This window comes from Malania oleifera, chromosome 3 (assembly GCF_029873635.1).
Source record: "Malania oleifera isolate guangnan ecotype guangnan chromosome 3, ASM2987363v1, whole genome shotgun sequence".
NCBI lineage: Eukaryota > Viridiplantae > Streptophyta > Magnoliopsida > Santalales > Ximeniaceae > Malania > Malania oleifera.
Genome location: NC_080419.1, coordinates 21,868,018 through 21,874,198, shown reverse-complemented (window position 1 = coordinate 21,874,198; position 6,181 = coordinate 21,868,018).

Here is a 6,181-nt window from a genome sequence, read left to right as displayed (position 1 = left end):
TGTCATTCTATAACATCATATACTGTATCATATCAGAGTCTATACAAGAGCAAAACGTGGCTCTATCAAAACATACAAACTAGGTGCCCAACACATCCCAAAATGGCAACCCACCAAAAATTTAGTCCTAGCACTTACCCAAGCGCTAAACGCATACACCGGCCACTATGCTCCCAACACCAGGACGCTAGTTTCGGTTACTCGAAGGACCTGTAAAAATGTACGTACAGCAGGGATGAGATACCTCTTAGTAAGGAAGAACACAAGTTATATCGATGTGTGGCATTTGAGTGTTATCATGATGCAACATACACACAGTTGAATGCAATTTAGTACTAATTTATGCAGTGCATACACGCACACACAACACATGATCAGCAATCCTGGTGTCATCACACCCTTCAACCCGAAGCCGGTCCGTGACAATCCGACATTGGCCCGACCAACCCGCAAAGCACGGCACCACCGGCACATGGCTAGTTCCCGACTCCCATGGCATCGTACCGGCGCTAATTAGTGGATCCACACCCTTCGGCCTGATCTGCCGGAATAGGCTCACGCCCTCGGATATAGAGCCGGACACTCTTGCCAACGTGGCAGGCGATAAACACACACCCTCGGATATAGAGTCGGACACTCTTAGTACCTGGAACAATTTCGGAACTAAATTCCTACTAGCATTTCAACATATCACACACACATGCATGCTCATATAACCAAACAAACCACACTCATTTGGTAATCTAAATCATGGTTTTCCAAACAAATACAGTTTAAACAAAGTTAAGGCACGACCATCCCAATAGTAAAGTATAAATCAACATATACACAGGTTTTCATCAAAACCAGGGATGCAACCCGTCGCCCCCTTTTTCCCAAAACTGTAATAATGAAAAACCCATTGTTTTCCCCGTTAGATTCCCCTAAATGAGTAGCCAAAACACACACAGGACCGTAGACCACAGTTTTACCGAGTCCGATTTCAAAAATAACCAATATAAACATAGTTTCCCTTACCTTTTCCCTGAAAATCAAATCCCGAACTCCAAGGCTCCTAAACAGCAAACTGAGTTCCAAAACCTACAAATCATAGTACAGAATATATTCACAAGACTGTTACCTACAAAACTACCAGATCAAAAATGAAAATTGAGCCTTACCTCGATTTTTCGCCAAAACTCGAAAATCTCCGAATCGAGATTCCGATCCGTAGACGTTGTAGAGAATCCTTCCACGATCCTCGTGGTAACTTCATATTTTCGATTCCATCAACGATCAGCGAAGAAATCTAGAGAGAGAGAGAGAGAGAGAGAGAGAGTAGGGAGAGTTTTAGAGAGAGAGAGAGAGAGAGACAGATAAGATTGAAGTTTCTTAATGAAGAAGTAAAAGAAAATGATATTTATAGCCCTTTGACAACGGAAACTTCATCGACGAAATGGTGTTCTCGTCGAAGAATCTTTCACTGAATTCGTTGACGAATCGATGCCTTCGTCGACGAATCCTGATATTCTCGATTTTTGAAACTCCTCGGCTTCTCCTTGTCAACGAGTCTCTGAATTTCGTCAACGAGAAGAGCAAAGGCTTCGTCGACGAAATCTGGCTTCATCAACGAAATGTGCCAAATTCCCAATTTGCCCCTCTTATTTATTTAAATCCATTTATCACGGTTCGGGTTCTTACAATCTCCCCTCCTTACAAAAATTTCATCCTCAAAATTTGTCGTATCTCATTCACAACTCATTCATACAATCAAATACATAGACACAAATCTAGAGAAAATTGGCGACTACTACAGCGTAGCCCCATCATACACTTACACATACATACCCTCACTTATGGCGGAGGAATACTGTGGTTACATATACAACAGTCTCAAGAGTTCACAATACACACATACTCCCAACGACTAACCACCTATTCCAACCCATGCTCAAAACAACTGTGGATACTTCCGGCATATTTCCGTTTCTAGTTCCCAAGAAGCTTCCTCAACCTCGTGGTTTCGCCACAATACCTTTACTAACGGTATCTCTCTAGTACAAAGCTTCTGAACTTTACGGTCCATAACATGAACAGGTATCTCCTCATACACTAAAGTATCCCCAATTTCTAAGTCATCGTAACTGATAACATGTGAAGGATCCAACACGTACCTCCTCAACATGGATACGTGAAACACATCATGGACCCTCGAAAGTGCTGGAGATAATGCAACTCTGTAGGCTACCAGACCCACTTGCTCAAGTACCTCGAATGGTCCGGTATACCTCGGGCTCAGCTTGCCCTTCCTCCCAAATCTCATCACCCCTTTCATCGGAACGATATGCAGAAATACCTTATCGCCCACTTCGAACTCTAACTTACGACGGCGAACATCTGCGTAACTCTTCTGCCGACCCTGAGCTAATCTAATCCTTTCCCAGATCAAACCCACCTTCTTAGACGTCTGTTGCACGAGTTCAAGTCCTAACACCTGACGTTCACCGACCTCATCCCAACACAAAGGAGATCGACACCTCCGACCATACAAAGCCTCAAACGGTGTCTTCCCGATACTAGACTAGAAGCTGTTATTATAAGCGAACTCTACAAGTGGCATAAACTGTATCCAACTACCACCAAAGTCTAACACACAAGCTCGCAACATATCTTCCAAAATTTGTATCGTCCTCACTGACTGTCCATCTGTCTAGGGGTGGAACGCTGTATTGAAAGTAAGTTTCGTCCCCAATGCCTCCTGTAAACTCGTCCAGAATCGAGAAGTAAATCTCAGATTTTGATCTGACACAATGAACACTAGTACTCCGTGCATTCTCACAATCTCCTGCACATACAATTCTGCTAGCCTACTCAAAGGATAGCTAACTTTCATCGGTATGAAATGAGCAGATTTTGTCAATCTATCCACGATCACCCAAATAGCTTTCTGCCCGTGAAGCGCTGGTGGCAAACCGGTCACAAAATCCATGGAAATATGCTCCCATTTCCACACCGGAATAGGCAAAGGCTGCAACGGCCCTGCCGGCCTCTGATGTTTAGCTTTCACCTGCTGACACGTCAGATACTGCTCCACGAACTTAGCAATCTGTCTCTTCATACCAGACCACCAGAAGGTCTCGCGCAAGTCCCGACACATCTTCATACTACTAGGATGTACCATATACAAAGAACAATGCGCCTCCTCAAGAATCGTCCTTCTGATCTCATCATCGTCATAACACACAGTATGGTCCCAAACCTCAACACACCTCCCTCAAAGATGTTAAACTCTATAGCCAGTCCCTGCTGTACCTTTTCCATAACCTCTGCCAACTCTGCATCACTAGCCTGCGCGGCTTTTATACGCTCAAATAGGGTCTGTTGGACCACCAAACCAGCAAGATAAGCCTGATGACCACCAACCACCAACTCTATACCTGAGCTTTCCAAATCATGTCTGATGTGACGCTGTGTTACAACCGCAGGTCCCGACTTCTGACTCAACGCATCAGCCACCATATTAGCCTTCCCCGGATGATAACTAATCAAGCAATCGTAGTCCTTAATCAACTCAAGCCACCGCCTCTGCCTCATGTTCAACTCCTTCTGCGTGAAGAAATACCTAAGGCTCTTATGGTCAATGAAGATCTCACACTGCACTCCGTACAGATAGTGTCACCAAATCTTTAGTACATATACAACAGCATCCAATTCTAGATCATACGTAAGGTAATTCTTCTCATACTTTTTCAATTTTCGAGAAGCATACGCCACCACCTTACCCTGCTGCATAAGCACACATCCCAAACCTTTTAGAGATGCATCGCTATAAATCACAAACCCATCATCCCCCAAAGAAATGGTCAACACTGGAGCAGTAACCAGTCGGTGCTTCAACTCCTGAAAGCACTACTCGCAATCACTGGTCCACTCAAACTGCACTCATTTCCTGGTCAAACGTGTCAGAGGTCCAGAAAGTTTAGAGAAACCCTCTACGAACCGACGATAGTAACCCACCAGTCCTAGAAAACTCCGAACCTCCTGCACATTCTTTGACCTTACCTAGTCGACCACAGCTTCAATCTTGCTAGGATCAACTGATATACCATCCCCAGTAACCACATGGCCTAAGAACGCAATCTGACTCAACCAGAATTCACATTTCTTCAATTTAGCATACAACTTCTTCTCCCGCAGAATCTGTAACACTAACCTCAAATGTTCCACATGCTCTTCTATACTCCTCGAGTATACCAGAATGTCATCAATGAACACCACCACGAACCAATCTAAGTACTCATGGAAAACCCTGTTCATCAGATCCATGAACATCACCGGAGCATTCGTCAACCCAAAAGGCATGACTAAGAACTCGTAATGGCCATATCTGGTTCGAAAAGTCGTCTTCACTACATCCTCCACTCTAACCCTCACCTGATGATATCCTGACCACAAGTCAATCTTCGAAAAGACCCGCATCCCCTGCAACTGGTCAAAGAGATCATCTATACGAGGTAAAGGATAGTGATTCTTCACAGTTACCTTATTAATCTCGCGGTAATCAATGCACATCCGCATCGACTCGTCCTTCTTCTTTACAAACAATACTGGAGCTCCCCAGGGCGAAACACTAGGTCGAATGAATCCCCTGTCCAGTAATTCCTGCAACTGCTCCTTCAACTCCCGAAGTTCTACTGGGGCCATCTAGTATGGAGTTTTAGAGATTGGTGCCTTACTAGGCAGCAATTCTATCGCAAACTCCACCTCACGATCCGGAGGTAAACTTGGTAAATCATCTGAAAACACATCCGGGAACTTGCTGACTACTCGAATGTCCTCGAGTATCAACTCATCCTGCGGCAGCTCCTTTATACAGGCTAGGTACCCCTAACATTCGTCCAAGAGTAGCCTCTTCGCCTATAGTGCTGACAGAATCTGTGGCGTTGACCGCACACACGATCCCACGAATTCATATTCTTGCTCTCAGGAGGTCTGAAAACTACCACCTTCCTACGACAGTCGATCACAGCATAACTGGAGAACAACCAATCCATCCCTAGAATGACATCAAACCCTGACATGTCATATACAACAAGATTCGCCGGTAGCAGCTTTCCCTGAATTTCCACCGGGCAGTCTACCAATATCTTCCTATAGAAAGACACACTCCCAGATGGCGTAGTGACAGATAACACCTCATTCATGTCTCGGGTCTCAACCCCACACCATCCCACAAAATTCATGGACACAAGGGAATGGTTCGCACTCGAATAAAACAAAACAGCAGCTTTATTCAAAAGCAAAAATAAGGTACATGTCACCAGGTTACTTGCATGCTTAGCATCCACTGGAGTAAGAGAGTATACTATGACCGAAGTTGTATCCGCCTAAACGGTCCCTCGAGGTATCTGATTGCTCCCTCGGTTCCCACTGAATGTAGGCACATCTCGCCTCGGTGCTCAACAATCCCGAGCCATGTGACCTGGCTGGCCACAGTTGTAGCAGTTACCCTCAAATGACTGGCACTCGCCCTCGTGCCGCCTGTGGCACCTGGTACAACAATCACTAGCCCGACTCCCTTGAGAATCCCGACGCTCAGTATTCTGACGATAGCCCGACAAGATCCTGTCTGAGAACCAGAAGGTACTGTCCTCTTCCTCGATTCCTGATCTGCCTTGTCCTCTCGGATACCAGTATCGATCACCGTGGCCTTATCCACCAACACCAAGAACTTGCAGATCTGAAGCATACCCACAAGTCTGCAGATATCCTTCCTTAAACCCTTCTCAAACCTCCGAGTCTTCTCATACTCGCTCGAGATCATACATGGTGCAAAGCGGGACAGCTCTATGTATCGAGCCGCGTACCCTTGCACCGTCAAACTCCCTTGAGTCAAAGTAGAAAACTCATTTGCCTTCGCATCACATACTGAAGCCGGGAAGTATCTGTCAAAGAACACCTCCTTGAATTGGCTCCACGTCATCTCCCCAGGGTCAGCTCTCTGCTTCTCCAGCAGATTCATAGCAGTCCACCATCGGCCCGCCTCCCCATACAGCTGGAAGGTGACACAAAGGACTCGCTGCCTATCCGTGCAGTGCAGGACCTCCAAGATCCTCTCAGTCTTCTCCACCCAATCCTCTGCTATCATCGGGTCAGGTCCTCTAGAGAACGTTGGAGGATGCATGCGTTTGAACCTCTCAAT